We start from the raw sequence: 24,622 nt of genomic DNA, 5'->3' as shown, positions 1-24,622 counted from the left end.
TTCAAGCAGCATCTTTCACCACCTGAGGGTTCAGGTTCTCAATGCCAATTTCTCAGCAGTGGCAGGTCAGGTCTTTGAAGCTCCATCCTAAAATTGCAGGGCTCTAAATAACCCAGATGAAACCTATTGGGATGAATTCACAACTGTCTGCAAGAGAAAGCTCCTGCTGACGTCAATAGGAGTTTATCCTGAGGGCCTAAGAATTAGGTGAGCGTTAATACATTTTGCTGAGTTATTTCAATCTGATCTGAAGGCTTTAGCTTTTTCCTTTTCAAGAGTGGGTTGGAAAAGAGGGGCATGTGACTACGTGGGAACACTTTGATGTTCCCAATGTTGTACTTGGAGATTTTACTTAGAAAGTTTAAGTTAGAAGAAACTTAGCACCGAGTTTTATTTCTTTTTGTGCATTGACATCTCATCTCGCTTCTTAACCCCTTTCTAGTCTCCTCGCAGTTCTCTTGCATGATTCCAATTTTCACTGATGATGAGAATTACTTCTGCAAATGACATTTAGATTTAAAAGTGGGGGCATTGGCTGTAGACTATTAATTATTGTTTTGGGGTCTGGACATAAATTTATGTCCTTTGTTCATTGTTCTTAAGAAATCAGCTTATTTTTTGACAGGTGAGTATAAGCATGTAAAGTGATTAATTTCAGCAGAACCATTACATTAGGCAAAATCTTTTAGATCAAGAGAAAGGAAACAAGTTTGTAATACAAATGAAATGCTATGGCTTTGGAAATGCATAATATTTTTTCAAAACCATAAACATATGAAGAAGCCATTCTGCATTCACTCAGTTGAAAATTATTCTACAGACTAAAATTCATCATTGAAAAAACATATTTTTCCAATAAAACTTACAACTCATTGTCTAAATGAGAACGCTTTGACAGTGAGAGGACACTATTAATAATTATACTGGAACAATATGTACAAACCAGTATACCTTACAAACAAGGCCCTAGTTACCACCATTTTCTCACAAAAGATCAAAATAATTGAAAATGGTTTTCCTCTAGTTTTCCAAACAAAATAATTAAAATGTTCCCCATTTACTTTATAGAATTGACTTCAAACATAACATTTCCCTTAATATAGACAACTTGAGATTCATCTGGTGTCACTTTGAAGTTAGTGTTTGATTCTATGTAATATCTTCTAGTTACTTGGCCTTCCTAATTTTATTGTTTTACATTTGATTATTTTATGGTGAAATATTATAGACATATAAAAACATATGTAAAACAAGTCTATTTTAATTATTGTAAAGAAAACATCTACATAACAACCTCCTGGGTAAAGAGAGGGAATACTCTTATTACCCCAATGACCCTGTGAGGCATTTCCCAATAGCAATATTTTCTCACCCCTGAAAGGAAACCACTACTCATACTAAGGGAATTTACTTAATTTTTAAACTAGATTTACCCCAAAGTATGAATTCCTAACCAATATAGTTTCGTCTTGCTCATTTTACTTAAAATTTATATAAGTGAAATAATATTGTATGTGTTTTGTATATGTGTCTGGCTTTTTCTGTTCCACATTACGTTTTAAATAATCATCCATACTGTGTAGGCTGGATGTGGTGGCTCACGCCTGTAATCCCCACACTTTGGGAGCCCGAGGCAGGTGGATCCCATGAGGTCAGGCATTCGAGACCAGCCTGACCAACATGGTGAAACCCTGTCTCCACTAAAAATACAAAAAATTAGCTGGGTGTGGTGGTGCACACCTATAATCCCAGCTACTCAGAAGGCTGAGGCAGGAAAATCGCTTGAACCTGGGAGGCAGAGGTTGCACTGAGCCAAGATGGTGCCACTGCACTCCAGCCTGGGCAACAGAGCCAGGCTGTTTCTCAAAAATAAATAAAATAAAATATAGAATCATCCATACTGTGTATATAGATGTATTTATTCATTGTTATTGCTATATGTCATGTTATTGTCTGAGTAAATTGTTTTTATTCTATTGCTGGTAGATATTTGGATTGTTTGCCGGTTGGGGTCATTAAAAATAATACTGCTAAGAAACATTTTTATCCATGTAACCTGTTGCATTAAAACATCAATTCTGTAATAAATTTACTGAGTGCATAAATTGCTAGGTAGGGTATGCATAACTTTAATTTTAGCACCTAAGGCTAAGGAGTTTTGCAAAGTGATCCTATGGAATGGTTCCCACACTTGTATCATCAGTTTCACCTGGGAACTTGTTAGAAATGCAAATCACCCTGCCAGCAGAATCAGAAACTCTGGGGGTGGAGCCTAGCAATCTGTGTTTTAATAAGTCTTCTAGATTATCCTGATGTAAGTTCAAGAGCAGTGGTTCCTAAACATTCCTGCACATTAGAATTATCTGGGGATCTTTTAAAAAATACCAATGCCTAGCTCCCTTGTTCCAGATATTCTACTTAATTGGTATGAGGTATGACCGCGGCATCAAGATTGAGAGAGTAGTTCTCAGTCTCAGTTGTTCAATTAAAATCACCTTGTGAGCCTTCAAAAGAAAAAATTAAACACCCTGTCCCTGACAAAGATTCAGATATAATTGTCCTTAGGGGATGAGGAGCTCAGGCATTGATCTTTGCTTGCTTGTTTGAGTTTGTTTTGTTTCCTATTAAAATAGCTCCCTAGGCAGTTTTAATATGCAACCAGGATGCATACCACTGTCTTAGAGTAGGGAAGCCAGATAATATCATTATAAATATCCTAGTCTTTTCCAATTATCTCTCTCCTCTCTACTCCCCTTTCATCAACCTCTGTCACTTTCTTCAATACAGTTCAGTTCAGTTAAAGCAAAAGAAAGAGAAATAAGTTCAACTAAATCATACAAATGTGTGAACAATGTACAGCCTCAGAGTCCCAGAGTTATTTCCTATTTCATACTGAATTGTTATTGAAAATGAATCTCTAATTGGCAGAATTTCAGGTAGAATAAAAAACTGGAATAAAGAATGATTTGCAGCAAAAAGAGCTATTCAGCACTACTGAAATGGCATAAGGCATGTTCAGTTTGAGAATGTGGTAACGTTTCTTTTTTCCTTTAAGGTCTCCACTTCTAATTTGTTTTGTAATCCGATAGACATTATTTTACCTCCAGTTATCTATTTCCCACTGAAAGATGTCCCTATTCTCTGCAAAATGGCATTTGGTGAAACATTTTGATAATGTTATAAAGTACTTTGGACATCTTGGTAGAAAAAATATATAAATTAAATATATTTCAGAAAGATACATGAGTATCCATTTTTGCCATTTAAATCTTATTTCTGAGTAATTATTTAAAGAATGAATTAAAAGAAAAACAATCAGGCTGATTTTCAGAAAAGTCAAAAAATTGTTTTTACCTGTTACTTAGGGTATCTCTTAAATTCAAAATAGCTTATCCTATTTCTGACCACTCTGTGATCCGTGTAATGTCTGAAGCTAAAGATACAGAGTTCTATTTTCAGTATGTTTGTCCCAACAACCTTCCATGCGTTCTATGTCACCTCACAGCAATGGTGAGAAATATATTCGATCGTTTTTAAAATGCTTGTTTTACAGTCCCTGAATTAACCAGTACCTATCTACAAGACAGAGCACCCAAGATTCTCAACCATGTTAAACTAAGTAAGCAGGAGGTCATGAACTACAACCTAACTCAGTATATGAACAAACTGAAACCTGACTTCAGAGTTTATTTTTTGTAATGGATAGCAGGGTCTTAGACATTCACAAATAGCTTCAGCTAGTTACAGGCAGCCAAGTGTTCAGAACATATCCAAATGAGGCAAACAGCTAGCGGTAACCAATCAATCAAATTATTTCTGTACTTTACTTCTAGTGTTCAACCTGTGCTCTACTGTTCATGCTGAGGAGTGGAGGTTCTCTGAACCCCAATTTCTCTACATCCTTAACACATGCTATTTTCTGGTTTTATGTTTGTTGGTTGGTTTGTTTTTGATAATAGCTAACCTAATGGATGTGAAGTGGTTTTCATTTGCATTTTTCTAATGACTAGCAATACTGGACATCTATTTATGTATTTATTGGCCATTTGTATATCTCTTTTGAAGAAATGTCTACTCAAATTATTTACCCATTAAAAAAATTGAGTTGTATTTGTTGCTGAATTGTAAGACTTTTAGAAATTATTTTCTACATATTATTTGTCAAATATGTAATTTGCAAATATTTTCTCCCATTCCATGGTTGCCTTTTCACTCTGCTTGTTTTGTCATCTGATGCAAAGAAGTTATAAATTTTCATGTAGTCCTATGTAATCATTTTTTGTTGTTGTTGTTGCCTATGCTTTTAGTGTTATGTCCACCAAATTACTGCCAAATCTACTGTCACAAAGCCTTTCTCCTAGGTTTTCATCTAAGAGTTTTGCAGTTTTAGCTCTTACATTTAGGTATTAAATTCATTTTGAGTTAACGTCTACGTATTGTGAAAGACAAGGGTCCAAAGTCGTTCTTTCACATGGTTTTCAATACCTGGTTTTCCCGGAACCACTTTTTGAAAAGAATGCTTTACCCCCATTAAATGATCTTGGCATCGTCATTGAAAACTATTTGATTATATGCGCAAGGATTTATTTCTGGGCTTCCTATTTTATTCCATTTGCTTATATGCCAATACTTATGCCAGTATCACTACTTTAACTACTGTAGCTTTGTAGTTGTTGGAGTTCAGAAAACAATATCCCAAAATGAAGGAGTCAGCAGCAACCTCAGAAACAAAAGATTTTATCTGACCTACCCCTACCCTCCTGTCTCTCAGTCCCATCCTCCCCCAAGGTTGGCCATAGAAACTAGAACCCCTCTTTTTCAAGCTGGGTTGTAGAAACCAGAACCCCTTTTCCTGAAAAGAAGCCATAAAACCTAAACATATTCTATGTAAAAATTGGCCATAAAGAAATTATTTGACCTGCCTTGTTTGAATGTAGATCTTAAGACCCTCATTCCAGAGAGGACTGTGCCCTCACACCCAGAAGGAAGACATACATGCTCACAGAGGCTAAAAGAATCTAGATGGACAGGCTTTGCTGGATTTCCCCACTCAGTCTATTCACATTAGATCATAGACTTTTTGTCCAATCATAGTTCTAAATAGCTGTCCATACTTCATTGAACGTAAGCATAACAATGAACAATTTCCCCTGTATCTTTATGTCTTCATTCTGAAGACACCTGTGTATGCACATTAAATAAATCTGTATGCCTTTTCTCCTACTAATCAATCTGTTTCATGTCAGCGATTTTCAGTGAACCTTTAGTGGGACAAGGGCCTTGGTGCCCACATAGTAGATACTGATAACAGAAAGTGTGAGCCCTCCGACTTTGTTCTTTCTCAATATTGTTTTAGCTATTTGGGATCCCTTGAGATCACATATGACTTTGAGGATAAATTTTTCTACGTATGCCAGAAACATTGTTGGAATTTTGATAGGGATTACTTTGAATTTGTAGATCTCCTTGGGTAGTATTGACAGCTTAACAATATTGTCTTCCAATATATGAACATGAGATACCTTTCCATTTATTTATGTCTTTAATTTCTTTCAGCAGTATTTTGTAGTTTTCGGCATATAACCCTGGTGCCCCCTTAGTTAAGTTTATTCCTATTTTATTCTTTTTGATGCTAGTGTAAATGTAATTGTTTTCTTAATTTTCTTTTTGGATTGTTCATTGTCAGTATATAGAAATAAAACTAATTTTTGAGTGTTGAGTTTGTATCCTGCAACTTTCCTAAATTCATGTATTATTTCTAACAGTTTTGCTAACTGTTTTTGTGTCTATGTCAAATATTTAAGGTTGACTACATGTATGATTTTGTTCTCTGTGAATGTAGATAACTTCCCTTCTTTCTTTCCAATTTGGGTGACTTTTGTTTATTTTTCTTGCCTAATTGCTGTGGTTAGAACTTGCAATATTAGGTTACATAGAAGTGGCAAAAGCAGGCATCTGTATCTTATTCCTAATCTTATTGGAATCGTTTTTAGTCTCACACCATTGAGTATGATGCTGTATGAGTAGCATCAGAAAACATAAAACACACAAGTAAATTTAACAAAATGCATGAAAAGTTGCAAAACATTTTTGAGAGAAATTTTAAAAGACGCAAACAAATGTAGAACCATAGCATGGTCATGGATTGAAAGACATTTAAAACTTTTGTATTTCAAGTTTATATCAAAAGAGAATGTAAACAAATACTGAGCTCAAATTAATGGTATACATACCGAAATGTTTAGAGGGCTGTAATATCTGCAATTTACTTTGAAATGCATTAAAAAAGAGAGATGATTAAAGAAATAGTGCTATGGTTTGGATATAGTTTGTCCCCACGAAAACTCATGTTGATATGTGATCCCCAATGTGGTCATATTAGAAGGTGGCATCTAGTGGGAGCTGTTTGGGTCATGGGACAGATCCCTCATGAATGGCTTGGTAGTGAGTTCTCACTCTCATGAGACTGGATTAGTTCTTGAGGGAATGTTTCCCAGGAGATTGGTTGTTAAAAAGCCAAGACACTCTTGGGATTTTTGTCTCTTTACATGTGTCACTTTCCTTTTGAACTTCTCTGCCATGTTATGATGCACCATAGAAGCCCTCTCCAGAAGCTAGTGCCATGCCTCCAAACTTTCCAACCTGCAGAATCAGAGCCAAATAAACCTCTTCTCTTTATAAATTACCCAGTCTCAAGTATTCTGTTATAGTAACACAAAATGGTCCAAGCCAGGTGGATAAATACATAGATAAATGCTAAAACAACTATTAAATGTTAGTGGTAGAATCGAAGTGGTGAGTATATGGATGTTTACTGTAAAATCCATTCAACATTACTACATATTCAAAAGTTTTCATAATAAAATGTTTTATATGCATGAGCATATAAGTTAATTTATGCTTGAATATGCGTAGAATATCTTTGGAAGGATATCTGAAAAACCACTAACTGTGGTTGCCTCCTAGGGATGTACTGTGTGGCTGGAATGCCAAGGTTGCACACACAGGCTTCTTTTAAACTGTATACCTCTTTGTACTTCTGAATATATACCACATGCAAGTATGACATGTATAAATGGAAGAAAGAATATCTCTGAGACCTCTGTACCCTCACACACTCTTTCTTCTACCCTATATTTTCTTCATTTATGAAATTCTACTATATACAGAATTCTATATATAGTAGAATTCTACTATATTTTACATATGTTAGAATTTCATATATTACTTTTTCTTCATAATATATGAAATTCTATATACTATATATAGTATATATATGCTATATAGTATATATATATTTCATGCTATATAATATATATTTCATAAATTATTTCTACTATATTATTATATATTATCATATATTATTTCTCTATATATATAATATAGATACTATATTATTTCATATATTATTTCTACTATATTATTTTTATATATAGTATATAGTATCTATATTACATATATATATATATATATATAGAGAGAGAGAGAGAGAGAGGGTCATTTTTCACTGTAAGTTTTGTGATGGCAGGGACTTTGTCTTGTTCACCATTGTATCATCAGTCTTGAGTACAGGTTAGGGAGGTGCTCAGTTAAAACAAAAAAACAAAACCAAAACTTGACCAGCTGGGATTCTCAGGCAGGTGGGAGGAAGTATGCAGTCACTGAGTGGGCAGGCCAAGACAGAGCAGCCAAAGGGTACGGGCCATCAGGGTGACTGTTGAAATGCGAGAGAGGGCCACGGAGGAGGAAGGTGAGAGCACAACAAACATAGGATGGTGTATTAAGTCTGTTCTCATGCTGCTAATAAAGATATACCCAAGACTGGGTAATTTATAAAGGAAAGAGGTTTAATTGACTCACAGTTCCACATGGCTGGGGAGGCTTCACAATCATGGCAGGAAGTGGAAAGCATATATTACATGGCGGCCAGCAAAGAGAGAAATGAGAGCCAAGTGAAAGGGGTTTCCCCTTAAAACTCATCAGATCTTGTAAGACTTAGTAACTAACAGGAACACAGTATGGAGGAAACTTCCCCCATGATCCAATTATCTCCCACTGGGTCCCTCCCACAACACAAGGGAATTATGGGAGCTACAATTCAAGATGAGATTTGGGTGGGGGCACAGCCACATTATATCAGATGGTTTTACTATCTCTAAAGTTAGAACTCAATTTTTATTTCCTTTTGATCTTCACATTATGTCTACATTAGGGCACATATTGATTGACCACAGCTTGAGATCCTAAATATCCTACTGAGGGCTTTGGCATTTTTTTCTCCCTCAGAACTCAGATCACTATTGATGCTCATTATCACATGCTAACTCTCTAGGCTGCTGACAAAGCTACATTTAAAATCTGCACAATGGAAATCTTGGGGCTCAGAAAACGACAGCCCCAAATATAATGCTTTGACATGCTGAACTGAAGAAGCAGCCTCAAGCTCTCTAGTCAACCTTTCCCTGCCTCCCTGTCTCTCTGATCCTCTTTCTTGAAGCACTGGGAGGAAATCTCCTAGGAATTTCTTTATCTAAGAAAGTTCCTCTCCAAAAGAAATGCAATTGGCTTAAGACCCCCTCCCTAAGATCTCAGCCAATAACCAGGAAAGATTAACCACTGGAGAGCTGGAGAACAGAAGTTCTCCAGGAGTTGTCACCTTGCCTAGACAGGCTTTTTATCTATTCTTCTGAGAGATTCTTCTCAGAGACTATTCTAATCTCTGCAAGATTACCAGGGAGGATTTATCTGAATAATAAGATAATTTTTTTTCACAGTAAAGTTATGCACTGCCCCCGCCCCCACCACCTTTCTTCCACCTCCCCCAGAGCACAGAAGAACTTTGTCCCAGGCCATTATTCTTTGGGCTCATTAATTTCCTACATCCCCATCCCCCACCCCTCTATGAAAAAGGGTATATAAACATCTGGAACTCATTGAATTATTGGGTAGCCATTCAACTGAAATTCCCTCCATGCTATGTACCTTAAATTTGGCATGCCTTTTTTCTCCTATTAACCTGTCTGTTGTCAGTTCACTTTCCATGAACCTTCAGACTGGAAGAGAAGCTTTCCCTTGGCCACTACAGATAGTATTCCCTTAGGAATTCCTATCTTGGGCCTCAGTTGAAATAGTCAAATAATTTTTCTCCTTCTTTCCTACAGGACGTTTTTGAGTTGCATATAGCCAAAATCCAAAGTTCTTTTTGCTTCACAGTTTCATTCATTCCAACCCCATACTGCCCTCAAAATCTGGGATTACTTCGAGCAGCTGCACAGCCCATGGGTGGGAAGACTTGTTCTCTTGCTGGCTAAGCTTGAAGGCAAAGTTTTGATTTCTTTGACAACCTGAGTTTATTTTTAGAGACATCAGGATGACTCACCTCTCTTGACATTTGTTTCTATAAAAACTAACTTTAAAATAACACATTTCCAACTCTGCACAAAGAGCAAGAGTAAAGCTGTAAAAGCAATTGAACCTGAAGAAGACTCCACTTGAGAGTTCCTTTCATCCTGCCTTGTCTGTCCTCCCGCCCTTTCACATCCTGAGATTGATATGCCTTTTCTGACCACCCCTCACAGAGCCATATCCTGCAGGTGTTTGTGTATGTGTGATCTGACAACAGACATCTAGGGGTGGGAAACCAGTTACACAAGCCGAAGTAAAAGAAACTAGTGTTTGCATTGCTGCCTCCACCCATGAATTGGTGGCTACAATATTAGTAACAGTTAAAATTATACAAGTAATGTATAAAATACCAAAGAAATATTAAAAATACTTCAAGGATATACAATACAGAAAAATTAATATTTCTAATATAATATTTACTACACCATACCTTCTTTTTATTTCATTTCATCTTCTCAGGGGAAGTTGACAGGTTCAAAACAAAGTGGATAACAAAGAATATGAAGTAACTGACAAGTATATGATAACTGATTTCTATATGAAGCAGAAGAAGAAAAATGCAGGCTCCAAAGTGAATTGTCCAGATTGTGTGCATTTGGACAGAAATGTACAAAAATGCCAACATATTTACAAAATGCAAAGTTTATTGTGAAGTTGGGATTATAAGGATTTTCTTTTCTCTGTCAAACATTTATGATTTCCATGTATTTAAGAAAATAAGAAAGTACAATAATCTTGAAAAATGCTATTTTATTAGTATTCTTTAAATGAGTATGTGTTTGTGTATACATATTTAAGATGTATTTACTTTTAAAGTTTCAGAATTCCTATATTGGTTGCATTAAAGGATACAAGGCAGCCAATAACCCAAATGGTATAAATAGAAATCCACCAGCAGGGATTAGTGTGCCAAAGAGAGATTATAGGACCCAGTTGGGAGAGCACAAGAATGGGTTCTGGCTGGCAGACAGATGCAATAAACGTCTATAACTGCTGAGAAAGATCTTTCCATATACACAATTTAACTAAAGAATAAGAGGAATAACTCAACTAGAGTTTTAATCTGGGAACAATGACCGCACTAACCAGCCAATATGTTTGAAATATGTACCAAGCATTTATCACGCACTAAGTACACATATCTGAGCTAAGTTCAATGTGAGAAACACACCAGACATAATAAAATGCGCCAGTCTTTAAGAAATAATACAGATAGCCACTCTTCACGGTTTAAAAGATGTGATGCCATCGTATATGCTAATGGAGCTCAGATAAAGGGAAACCAGCAGGGAACTTGGAAAACTCTAGATGAAAGGAGGACTTGGACTGAATCTTGAGTGATGAGCAAAAGAAGGAAGAGTATGAGAAGTGAGAAAGTCAATCTGTCTCGTTACAGATGAACAGCCAGAGGCTTTGAAGTAAATTGCATTTTAGTGTATTTTAATGTTTCCAAAGAATATTCACAAATTCTCAAGAAATGTTATAAATGAATGGATGAATAAGTGAATGAGTGAACAAGTACATTTTGAAGTGAATTGTGTGCATTTAACATGGTGGTGAGGGTTTGAAACGTGTGGACCCTCTGCTTCTGACACTACTCACTTCCAGAAGGGTCATGTCATGAGTATTAAAGTTTATCACTCTATCTACTCTTAGGATCAGACATTTTTAAAGTCCTAGTTCTTTTTTTTTTTTTGAGACAGAGTCTCGCTGCTGTCTCCCAGGCTGGAGTGCAGTGGCGCGATCTCGGCTCACTGCAAGCTCCGCCTCCCGTGCTCACGCCATTCTCCTGCCTCAGCCTCCCGAGTAGCTGGGACTACAGGCGCCCGCCACCGCGCCCGGCTAATTTTTTGTATTTTTAGTAGAGACGGGGTTTCACCGTGGTCTCGATCTCCTGACCTTGTGATCCACCCGCCTCGGCCTCCCAAAGTGCTGGGATTACAGGCATGAGCCACTAGTTCTTTAGCATGTGATTCTAAAGATCTTTTCCCAGCTTCCTTTTATTCTTTATTTTAATTGCCTCCTTATCTTTCTATTCTTTCTCTATTCCTGCTTGGTTGGCTAACTCATTTTCAGTTTGTATTCCTGGCTCTGGCCGGGAACTCCCTATGGAAACTGCATTCAGTAATACTTCCATTGCCTCTTGTGCTGCAAAAGTGGGGCAGGGACAATACCATTAGTCTTCTCAAAGACCTCCAGGACCCAGTCCTCAGGGCATTATCTGGAAAGGAATTCCCTGAATTGGGCTCTGAATCTAGTCCAGTGACCCTGTGGTGAGTCTGCTGTGATAGAAAGCTGGCTTGCTGTTTGGTTGGCCCATTATTTAATTCTAGGTTTTAGAATTTGGTGGCATACAAGAAAGTTACAGTCTCTGCCCTCATGAAATTAACTTCAAAATAGGAAAATAGGTAGACGTTAATAATGAGATTGGAGTAAAACGAAAAAAGTCATTAATAGATTATTCATTTTATTGTATTTTTTTTTTTTTTTTTTGAGATGGTGTGTCACTCTGTCAGTACAGTGGCGTGATCTCAGCTCACTGCAACCTCTGCCTCATGGGTTCATGTGATTCTCCTGCCTCAGCCCCCCAAGTAGCTGGGATTACAGGCGCCTGGCACTATGCCTGGCTAATTTTTATATTTTTAGTAAAGACAGGGTTTCACCACATTGGCAAGGCTGGTCTCGAACTTCTGACCTCAAGTGGTCCGCCTGCCTTGGCCTCACAAAGTGCTGGGATTACAGGCATTTACTACCACAGATTTTAAGTTCGACAGTAATATCACATTTTTGTGTTAAGAGATTATTCTTGCAACTGTATGGAGATAACTGCAGGGAGGTAGGAGTAAACACTGAGTGGTCAGTTAGGAGACATTAAAGTAGACCAGAGGAGAAAAGATGGTAGTTAGGACAGACAGAGTGAAGATGGAGAAGTGCGTGTCTTCAAGATGTACATGGAAAGTACATTTGACAGGACTTGTTAATGCAACGGATGTAGGTGAAAGATGGCAAGGAGGCTGATTCACACTGGAGAATCTTGGGAATCAGTGGAGTTCCAGGGATCCACTGGCTTTATATTGAATTTGACTCACAGCAGAGAGGCAAGAGGACCTGAATATTAATATTGAAACCAGTTACTTTCAACTTAGCAAGTTTTTGAGTGTAACTTGTTGCCCTAATCTAGGTAAGCCAGATCTCGCCTGTTGATTGGTGGTATTTCCAATTAGAGGTTTGTTCAAAGCTGTGAACATACAGTGCACAGATTCAAGACCACCTGTTGGGTGGAATGCAACTCCTTTATAAGAAGGTCTTACAGATTTTGCTGCAGCCAGTGGCCAAACACAGATGAGACAATTATACATCAAAGGAAGTGGTCGGTGTTTCTCTGAAAGAGGTAATTCTTCAGGAAAGGTTATGGCAATTCCTGTTCTTTGAATTATTTCCACTAATGACTTAAAAATAGAAGTGGCTGGGTACAGTGGCTCATGCCTTTAATCCCAGCACTTCAGGAGGCCAAGGTGGGTGGATCACTTGAGGCCTGGAGTTAGAGACCAGCCTGGCCAACATGGTGAAACCTCATCTCTGCTAAAAATATGCAAATTAGCTGGGTGTGGTGGCGTGTGCCTGTAGTCCCAGCTACTGAGGAGGCTGAGGCAGGAGAATAGCTTGAACTAAGGAAGCAGAGGTTGCAGTGAGCTGAGATTGTGCCACTGAACCCCAGCCTGGGCAACAGAGAGAGACCCTGCCTCAAAAACAAACACCAAGAATTATAGGAAGCCCCTTGAAAGGGCAGGATGAATACCATCTATCTTGGTCTATGAAAATGATTTGGCACCCTAACTGACTTTACTCATTTGTCCTGCTAGGGTATTATGTCCAACTCATCATTTCTGCTGAGAGATCATAGCTAAACTTACAGATATTGGTATATTGGTGTCCATTACAGATCTTTACCCTTTGGGCCTTGACAAATCTACAACAAAATTCTCTTATGTGTACTTGGGATACTGCATTGTGTCAGAAAGACCCCAAATATTTAACAGCTAACGGAAGTTCCTCTCTTACAAGTTTCATGTAACTAGCCCAGTATATAAGGGCACAGAGACTTGATTCCTGAACTCATTTATGTTCAAACTTAATTTTCTTCTTACGAACTGAAGACATAACCAGTGTGCTTTTTAAAGGGCATATTACTCTTAAAATAATTATCTCTGCAAATATGCTGCAATGAAGACTAATCTGTGGGGCTCCAAATTAGATATAGCCTTGTTCTGTTGGAACTTAGTTAGTGATTCTGGAGAATGGATGCTGCCTTTGGAGGATAATCAGCAGGGAAGCCATTTTAGGTTTGGACACCAGGAGAAGAGGAGGAGAAAGAAAAAAAGAATCATTGAGAAACTCAGATTTATCTTAGGCAAGGTGATCCAGTTTCCAGGGCTTTTCCTCCAATGATCTATGACATAGGAAGATAATAGTCATAGGAGAGGTGATCCTGCTATAAAAAGCCTTTTCTGTCTTGTGGTTTTGTATTCTACCAGGGAAAATGTGATTGTATTTGATACTGCTGAAGCCTTGGAGACCTATCTGTGCTGTCATGGATTTCTAGCCTCACTGAAACATGACTTATTGTTCTTCTCTCTCTGTTCAAGCAGGACCAAGAGTTTCCTTCAACAAATATTTATCAACTGTTATCAAAGCCAAATAGAAAAATTAGTGCCAAAGCTAAAATGATCCATAAGGCATAGGCCCTGTCTTTGAGGAAATCAGTTGATTGAATCTGATACTCAAGGTTTTCCTCATGCCTAAGAACTATAAATATTTTTTCTCAATTTATATTTTTAGTGTTGTAGTAGCAGCCGAAGTAAGTTTATTTTCACATGGATACTTCACCTGCAGTTAGGATGTATGGCCCGTGGGTCAGTGGTGGTACCATGGCTATTTTATGCATGGCGTGAGTAACAAAATCTGAGCTCTTGTCTGCTATTCATCAATGCTATCCTCCAACAGTGGCCCTGAATCCAGGGTCTTCCAGCTTGCAAATCTCTTGATTAGTTTCTATTAAATGCAATGGTGAGGCTCCAGTGAGTAGGAGCAGGAACCTGGTCATTTCTGTCCATCATATTGTATCAATAAAGATATAAGTAGAACATTATATTTTATGGATATAAGATTGAAAGTAAAAGATCTGCATTACAAGCTATTGGTTTTAACAACTAATTTCTTCAGGTAACATTTTTTGTCAAGGAGGTTTATGATAAAATAAATTATTGGTATAAGAAGAAATGTACAACTCTACATTTATAGTGGAAAACTTCAGCACATGTCTCTCAGTAACACAAAGAACAAGACCAAAAAAGTCACTAAGACTGTAGAATACTTCAATATATTTAACAAATTTGACCTAATTGACTACATACAATATAATAACCACATACAAAGCTCTAGAACACTCATTCTTATTAAATGCATGTAAAATATTTACTGAAATTAAAAATATTGTAAGTGATAAAGCAAGTCTCAGCAGATTTAGAAGGGCTCAAATCACACTAACTATGTTTCCTGACCACAGTGGAATAATGTTAGAAATAATAAAAAAGATAACTGAAAAATTCTCTTATATTTGGAAATTTAAAAATGCACTTTTAAATAACCCATGAGTCAATGAAGAAATCATAATGAAGAGTAGAAAATATTTTGAACCAAATAATAATGAAAATACTACATATGAAAATTTATGGAATATAGCTAAATACATGCCTACAGAGAAAATTATACACTTAGGTTTATATATTACAAATGACAATCAATAATCTAAGCATCTGAATCAAGGAGTTCGACAAAGAACAGAATATTAACCCAAAGAAAATAAGAGAAATAATAAAGAAAAGAAATTCAGAAATTGAAAACAATACTACAAGGAAAAGGTGAAAACTTTATGGCTATACATTTGGTTGGCATGGAGAAAAATCCTATAAAGAATACAACTCATCAAACTTACCTCCCCCTACAGAAAAAAGAAAATCAGATTAGTTATATCTACGAAAGAAATTGTATACATTATTCAAAACCTTCCCCAAAAGAGACTCCATGCTCAGATGTTTTCTACTAGAAGTTTGGTGATTTCTAACAGCTAAAGAGACGACATTAATCTTGCAAAAATTATTCTAGAGAAAAAATTGGAATGGAATACTTACCATGATGTTTTGTGAGATCTGTGTAATCTTGATATCAAAACCTAACAAATAACATTACAAAAGGACAATTACAGGTAGTATTTCCCATGCAAACAGCTTTAACAATCTTAAACAAAACATGAGCAAGCCAAACCTAAGGATATATTAAAAGTCTAAAACATTTTTAAGAGATTTATAGAAGACCTAAATAAATTGAGATTATACAGTATTCATTGATGAGAAGGGTCAATATAATAGATTCGATATAATCCTTTTCAAAATCTCAGGTATATGTGTGTAAATTGGCAAGCTATTTCTAATATATACATGTAAACTAAGCATCCAGCAATAACTAAGACGATGTTAAAGAGGAACACATAGAGAAGACACAGTATGTCATCAATCAAGACTTACTATAAACTACATTAATTAGGTCATGATACTAGCGTTAGGATACACAAATGGACCAACGATTTAGAATAGATATACTAGAAACAAGTTCATACATATACAAACTTTTGAACTACAAAAAAGCACATACTTCAGGGTTATAGGGTAAGATTATCCATTCAAAAAACAGTGCTGGAACACCTAGTTATCTGTGTGTGTGTGTGCGCGCGTGTGCGCATGCGTGCGTGCACACACGTGTGCATATGTATGGCAGGTGATGAGGAACTGACCTGACTCCTAGTTCATACATAAACACAAATTCCAGATGAAATTAGATCCAAACAAGAAAGATAAAAAAGTTTCCAGAAGCTATTAGAAGATAACGTAAAATATAATTTTTATGAACTTGGTTTAGGTAAAGATTTCGTAGTATAAAAGCATTGGTTTAATTAACTGTGATAAAATTGAAATAATTCTGTTAATAAAAATATTCCATTAAAAGAGTGAAAAGACAAATCCACAAATTGGAACATGATTTCATACTTCCATCCAACTGAAGGCTCATTTTCAAAATATATAAAGAATTTCTAGAAATCAATAGAAAAAATAGTGAAATCTTGGCAAAACAAAACAAAAACAAAAACTTGAAGAGGAATTCCAAAAAAGAAGCACATCCTAAGAGCCAATGAGTATTGAAAAAGTACTTACCCTCCTTACTCATTGGAGGAAAACAAATTAACACCTAATGAGACTCCACTATACATACATCAAAATGACTACAATTAAAAAGACTGGCAATGTCAAGTGTTTATGAAAATGTGGAGTATCTCAAACCTCATACATTGCTGATGGGAATATAAATTTTTACAGCCACTTTGGAAAACTCTTCAGTAGTATTTGATGAAATTGAACATACACATATTCTTTGACCCAGATATTTCAGTCTTAGGAATCTTGAATAGAAATGCATATATATGTGCAATCATCATATCCTCAAACAGGATATAATTAATATGTCTATAAATAGTAAATAAAAAATAAATTATAGCATATTATGGAGTATATTTTATAGCAATGAAAATGAATAAATTTCAGTTTCATGCAACAGTATAAACAAATTTCACATTTAACAAAAGATGCCACACACAAAATAATATATAGTGAATGAGTCAGTTTATATAGTGTTCAGAAATAGACAGTCCATGGAGTTAGAAGAACTAAGGGGGCTATTCCAGTATTATATCCAGGAAAACGATTAAGATCTTTTTTAGAATGATAGCAACTGAAAAAAAAAGACTGGTAATGAAAAAGACTATAAAAATTAAACAATTTTTAGGTTTACTTGAATTTATATTTTTCCTGCAGTGCATTTTTTTATAGATCTTCACCAATACATTCATCAGGAATGTCCAATGATATGTTAATAAACCGTATCTCAAAAAAAAAAGACCCTGAATTGTAGCATTTACTAATTTCCCATGCTCCCATTATGACCAATTTTAACCAATGGGATTGTTGAACCCAGAGTTGGGAAGAGCTACACAAAACTGGTGCTCCTGAACGTGTAGAAACCAGTAACCACTGAATAGAACCCAGAATTAATAATATATGTAAGAACTCACAAGTGACATATTTTAATTAAAAATTAATATGTTTTCAATGCAACTAGGTTAGAAGATATTTTGTGCTGTTTGTAACAAAAGAGTTTGTCAAGAAAATTCACTTAAACAATATTGAGGGAATATTCCATGGTACAGTGAAAAAGGCAAGGTACTGGTAGATAAAACCATAAGGCAAGTGCTACTTTTCAAGTGAAGGTAACATTCTCCATGTTTATAATATTTCTAGGAACACACCTGCAAGTTCTTCCCATTCACTGCCAGGTAATTTTGCAGGCATGACTTAATTAACAATAACTATATGTTCTGTTAACAACTTATTTCCTTTTTGGGTTTTAATTCATTGTATGTAATGTTTCATGTACCCTTTCTGTTAGTGTGTATTATGCTTTTTTTTTTTTTGAGATGGAGTCTCACTCTGTCACCTAGGCTGGAGTGCAGTGGCGCAATCTCCGCTCACTACAAACTCCGCCTCCCGGATTCACACCATTCTCCTGCCTCCGCCTCCCAAGTAGCTGGGACTACAGGTGCCCGCCACCACACCTGGCTAATTTTTTGTATTTTTAGTAGAGACGGGGTTTCACCATGTTAGCCAGGATGGTCTCAATCTCCTGACCTCGTGATCCACCCACCTCGGCCTCCCAACGTGCTGGAATTACAGGTGTGAGCCACTGTGACCAGCCATGTGTATTACTCTTAATGGCAGAGAAGAGAGAAGTAAAATAAGAACTACTTTATTTCTCCATAATGTTTTTCTTTGTAAAATTATAGCTTTACTCAAGCAATGGCCCTGTCTCATCTCATTGATCTGAATGTAGCTCTAAGAATTTGCGTGCAAAAAGATTCAGAATAGCCAAAGCTATCCTGAGCAAAAAGAACAAACTGGAAGAATCACACTACCTGACTTCTAATTACACTACAGAGCTATAGTAACCAAAAAAGTATGGTACTGGCAGAAAAACAGATCCATAGAACAACTGAACAGAACAGGTAACCCAGAAGCAAATTTATACACTTACAGTGAACTCGTTTTTGACAAAGGTGCCAAGAACATACACTGGAGAAAGGGCAGTCTCTTCAGTAGATGGTGCTGGAAAAACTGGAAATCTGTATGAAGAACAGAACTTTACCCTTATCTTTCACCATATACAAAAATCAAAACAGATTAAAGACTTAAATCTAAGACCTCAAACTGTGAAACTACTACAAGATAACACTGGGGAAGCTCTCCAGGACACTAACCTGGGTAAAAATTTCTTGAGTAATATCCCATAAGTACAGGCAACCAAGCAAAAATGAACAAATGAAATCACATCAAGTTAAAAAGCTTCTGCACATCACAGGAATAATCAACACAGTGAGATGAAGTCTCACGGAATGGGAGAAAATATTTGCAAATTACCCATCTGACAAGGGATTAATAACCTGAATATATAAAGAGCTCAAACACCTCTATAGGAAAAAATCTAATAATCTGATCAAAAAATGGGCTAAAGATTTGAACAGACATTTCTCAAAAAGAAGACATACAAACGGCAAATAGGCATATGAAAAGGTGCTCAACATCACTGATCACTAGAGAAATGCAAGTCAAAACTACAATGAAATGTCATCTCACCCCAGTTAAAATGGTTTTTGTCCAAAAATTCAAGCAATAACAAATGCTGGCAAGGGTGTGGAGAAAAGAGAACTCTAGTACCCTGTTGGTGAAAATGTAAATTAGTACCGTGCGGCTTCTTCTCTTTCATTGTTCAGCCAGCAGGAGGGAGTGTTACAGCTCTTTTACTCCTGCTGCCAGCAGCTCAGTGAGCAGGAGCACTACAGTTCTTTTACTGTCACAGTTCTGCAAGTTCTGGGTTCTTGTCCTGCAACCAAGAGGAATAAGGTATGTGGACATGGGAGACTGAGTAAGGCAGAGAATTTTATTGAGCGACATAAAGAAAGCTCTCAGCATCGAGAGAGAACCTGAAAGTGGGTCGCCATCTGTGAATCTGAGTCCAGAATTTTTATGGGTTTAGAATGGGGGAGTGCAGGCCGGGTGTAGTGGCTCATGTCTGTAATCCCAACACTTTGGGTGGCTGAGGCGGTTGGGTTACCTGAGGTCAGGAGTTCGAGACCAGCCTGGTCAACATGGTGAAACCTTGTCTCTACTAAAAATACAAAAAAACAGCCGGGTGTGGTGGTGGGCACCTGTAATCCCAGCTACTCTGGAGGCTGAGGCAGGAGAGTCACTTGAATCCGGGAGGCAGAGGTTGTAGTGAGCTGAGATCATGCCATTGCACTACAGCCTGGGCAATAAGAGCAAAACTTGGTCTCAAAAAAAACAAACAAAAAAACAGAATGGGGGAGTGCATGCTGATTGGTCCATGGGTGGTCTTGGAAAAAGCACCATTTGGTTGGTTAAAAGCCATCACTCAGAAGGAACCAATAGAGAGAGAGTGGGTAAGATGGGGATGGAAGTTCTCCCTCTGGTCATGGGCTTTATCTGGAACTGGCAGCTTGGTTTTCAGGTTTTAAACTGTCCTTGGTTTGAAAGTTGGGTTTCACTGGGGATCCATCCCTGTCTGCTTAGGGATTTTCCTGTCCCCCGTCACTATCACAACCACTATGGAGAACAGTTTGGGGGTTCCTCAAAAATTAAAAATAGAACTACCATGATTCAGTGACCCCACTACTGGTACCTACCAAAAGAAAGGTAATCAATATGCGGAAGAGATACCTGAATTCTTATGTTTGTTGCACCACTGTTTACAATAGCTAAGATTTTGAAGCAACCTAAGTGTTCATCGATAGACAGATATATACAGACAATGTGGTACCTATACACAGTGGAGGATTTTGCAGACATAAAAAAAGTGATACTTTCATTTGCAATAATATGGATGGAACTGTATGTAGTTCATTATGTTAAGTGAAATAAGTCAGGCACAGAAAGGTAAATATCACATGTTAACACTTATTTGTGGGATCTAAAATTCAAAACAATTGAACTCAGGGAGATAGAGAATAGAAGGTTGGTTACCAGAGGTAACCAAAGGGTAGTGAGGCTGTAAGGGGGAAGTGGGGGATGATTAATGAGTACAAATATATGTATACTTAGAAAGAATAAATAAGACAGTATTTGATAGCACAATAGGGTGACTATAGCCAATATTAATTTAATTGTACATTTGAAAATAACTAAAAAAGTATAATTAGATTGTGTGTAACACAAAGGACAAATGCTTGTGGGGACAGATCCCCATTTTCCATGATGTGATTATTACTTATTGCTTGTATCAAAGTATCTCATGTACTCCATAAAGATATAAACCTACTATGTACTCAAAATTTTTTTTAAAAAATTAATTTAAAAAGCATGTGTTTGTACATCATCTTTATACTTTTTATAGCTCAGCTTATATCAGCTTCTGCCACAGAGGTACGCACTTAGGATGCATTCAATAAAATAAAATATTTATCAGAATAAATACATAAAAAGAAATGATGAATAAATAAATGGATTCTAGGTTTTAGTTTTCATATTATTACAAAATAATAATAGACTTATGACACTTCGCTGTACATTTTCTTAGCCAGCTCTAACCCATCTTCTATATATGGTATATTAAAATCTGAGCACTTTGGACTCCTTACTACTCAGCAACTCTCCTTTCCAAAAAGGCTATTAATATGCAACTGTTTATACAAATATGGACTTTAGAGAACCTTCCAGTATACTGAGATATTTTCCATTCTTGAATTTTTGCCTCTGAGAACACATAGAATCTATCCTCTTTATTTTGTCAAAATCTCCTTTTCTAAAGTGCAGACAAGTGGTTTAGCGAATTAGGGTCAGAGGAAGTCACTCTGTTACAGCATTAAAGAATTCCCTTAGATCTCCAGTCCTGGCTTTTTATGAACATCACCTGTAAAAATCTTTACCAAGTCCTGGGACTCAGCTTCAGAGATTTGCATTCAGTAAATCTGGCCCAGAAGCTTGGCAATTGCGTTTTTAAAAGGTGATTGAAATGTACATCCTGGGCTAGAGCAGAGCTTCTCAAATTGTATGTGCGTTTATTTGCATCATGTGGAGTTCTTGTTAAAGTGCAAATTCTGATTCAGGGGTCCTAGGGTGGAGCCCAAGATTCTAAATTTCTAACAAGATCCTGAGTGATACAGCTACTGCTTCCGTGAACTGCACTTTGCAAGCAAAGGTCTAAATTAAATACATGTCATCTTATTGGCTTGAATTGGTGGGATATGATTGCATGTGTTGTGACTGCTGAGAGAATTGCTATTTAAAATTTACATGTAAGACTACCTGGGAGTTTTTGTGCATATATAGCAATGTCTGAAGGCAGAGCATTTGAGCAAATAAGTATATCTCTGTTTTATTTTAAACTCTCCTCAAGAAAAAAAACAACAACAGATGCATTGATAGATAAATATATGCATGTCAAACTAATACATTTAGTTATTATGAATGTAAATAAATATTTAGTAAATATTTCAGTGTCCTTTCTTTGTTAAGATATAATTGCTACCACCCTGTAGTCTCAGTGGTTTCACTAAGGTAGTTTGTTTTTTTCCTTCAGAATATTAGTCTTACTTACTGCATGCAATTCATTGACTAACAAGCAAGCTTTTGAGACCAGAGCACTAAACAATTTTGGTTAGAGGAGAAAGAAAGAAATTATTATAAGCAGCCAAAATTAATAAACCTTCTTAGAATTTAAATAGCATCAACAAAAATCATGAAAAAAGAATTTGTATTTATTTACTAATTGTCTTAGTTGGAGATATAATTACAGGTAATTGCTGGAAGTAATAGAATGGAGAGTGTTGAAAGAGTTTCCCAGTTATCTCCCAGAAACTTGCAGACAATGAATTCTAAGAAGGATAGGGGAATAAAACAACCTCTAAGTTACATGAGTTATAGCATACCAATTAGATAAGTGGTAGAAATACTTCATACCTGGACCCTCTCCTTGCAGAAAAGGCAGGTAAGGGGAAGAGGTGGGGCAGAAATGCTTCTTTTATCCTTGGCATTTGGAACATTCGTTTATATACATGGATTTATAATACATTTCTAGAGAAACTGACCAGCAATTAATCAGATTTGTCTTGTTTCAGTCTGTTTCCCATATCCATGCATTAAATAAGGTCCTGTGCTGGTCTGCATACTTACAACATATTTCTTGTTCAGCTACAGCAAGGAAAAGAATGAAAAAAAAGCAAAAGCAGGTAACAATTATTGAGAGCTCACTGTATACCAAGCTCTGTATTGTTAAATTGCATTTGGCCTAAAGGTTTCTCCATACATGGTGAACTGTGACTTAATTTGATGTGTAAGGTGACTGGAACCTATTTGTGTAAAAAGTAGCTGAGTCTCAGCCAGCCAAGAGTTGCCAACTGTTCAAAGCAGTTCAAATAAGGCAAACGCCCAGCTGTAATCAGTCCAGCTGTTTCTGTCCCTCACTTAAAGTTTCTGTGTCGCTTTCCTTTTTGTCCAGCGATGTTATATGACCACATAGCTGACCTGGAGTCACTCTGAACCTGTCTGGTTCAGACAGATTCGCAAATTGTTCTTCGCTCAGTTAAACTCTGTTAAATTTAATTTGTCTAAAGTTTTTCTTTTAATGCTATTAATGCTTTACATTCATTGTAATTTATAGTACTTACAACAACCCTAATAAGATAGTGAGGAGTAGAGTATCAGAAGATCCATGAGTAAAAGGTAAGTATTTAGACCAGAGAAAGGGGCTCTACTGTGGGGACAGTTGGAGGCAGACATTTAGTTTTGCCAGAAAAACAACAACATTAATTCTGTTTTCTTCCCCAGAAAAGCATGTCACTTTGTTGATACTCATCGTGTCTCACAAACACATTGGGTTTGGAACTGTAAATATTTTAATTTCTAACCACTCTTTTTCCCTAGACATTCATATCAGTCTGCTAAGTCAAGAGAGATTTTAACTTTAATCCCTGTAATCCCAGGAAACAGCAACAGTTAAAAAAAAAAAAAAATCTTCCTAACCTTTGTGTTCCTGGAAAAAACTTACTGCAAGGAGCCAGTCCTCCTGATGTGACTAAGAAGTTAAGATTTCTTAATAGCCCCTTGCTTCCTTAGGACAAGGCCAGACACAGATCCTCCAATTTCCATTTTTTGCCTCATAAGTGATTAGCTAAATTGTTTGTCTCCATTGGTCAACAAAATGTTAGTTTACTTGACTTGGCCAAAGTGAAACTTCTCTCCTCCCCATAGGACCTGAACATTGACTCTAGCCTGATCCAGCAGCATAAGGCAGAACCGCTCCTCCTGAGGCACCTCCCAAGCATCATAGCTGATCTCAGGAAAACCATTCTCTGTCCTACTCCCTGAACCTGGTTCTTTCTAGCCTTGTTTACCCTGCCATATAAAAGAAAGGCCTTTTTCTGTCTGACCTTTAAGATACTTGCAGATCTTATAGGTAGAGTTCTCTCTACCGGCAAGAGAGAGAACTATCTCTATATCTTTTCAAATAAACTTTCTACTTATTTCAGTCTGGATTTGTTTTCATTTAACATTAGTCTCCCTGTCTCTATGAACACCTCTTAGAACTATCTTCCATGCTTCCACTAGCAGGACTGCCTGTTACACAACATCAGAGGGCATTATTTACACAGCAGTAGAGGTAAATGGCATCCCCTAGAATTGTACAAGGCATAATGTCTGTGGCTACACATGACAGCACTAGCTGTAGGGGTAGAGTCTTTAAATCTCAAAACTGACCACTTTACTCCTCTACTAAAATACATGAATACTCTCAAGTTTCAGTAGAAAAATCTCCAAACTCCCTGATTTGACATGCAGGGACTTTTCCCATTTGGTTCTTTCTTTTTTCTATAATCTTCCACCACACCCATTCTATATCTTCTAACAATGTCAGAATCCACCATTCCTTGTCAATTCTTTCTATCATTGAACAGACTGTTCCTTCAAGCTAAAATGTCTATTCCCTTCATTGTAACTGGTACATCCTATTTGTCACTCAAGTTGAAATCTGAGTGTCACCA

The 24,622-nt window shown here is 36.7% G+C and overlaps 1 long non-coding RNA gene across 3 annotated transcripts in view; it reads right to left on the bottom strand.

Annotated features, from left to right (window-relative positions):
• LOC134736216 (uncharacterized) overlaps positions 1 to 24,622 on the bottom strand; it is a 361,707-nt gene that overhangs the window by 12,205 nt on the left and 324,880 nt on the right. For 2 of the 3 annotated variants that reach the window (XR_010120093.1, XR_010120091.1), the window contains 4 exons: positions 19,311 to 19,449; positions 18,604 to 18,691; positions 15,597 to 15,637; positions 14,293 to 14,478 (listed from right to left, as the gene is read on the bottom strand). This is a non-coding gene — a long non-coding RNA (uncharacterized lncRNA). The remainder of the gene's footprint in view (positions 1 to 14,292; positions 14,479 to 15,596; positions 15,638 to 18,603; positions 18,692 to 19,310; positions 19,450 to 24,622) is intronic. The other variant, XR_010120092.1, reaches the window with a different exon arrangement.

The sequence above is a fragment of the Symphalangus syndactylus genome, chromosome 3 (genome assembly GCF_028878055.3).
Source record: "Symphalangus syndactylus isolate Jambi chromosome 3, NHGRI_mSymSyn1-v2.1_pri, whole genome shotgun sequence".
Taxonomy (NCBI): Eukaryota; Metazoa; Chordata; class Mammalia; order Primates; family Hylobatidae; genus Symphalangus; species Symphalangus syndactylus.
The sequence above is the reverse complement of the archived record's forward strand: the minus strand, read 5'-3'. Positions and strand labels throughout refer to the sequence as shown.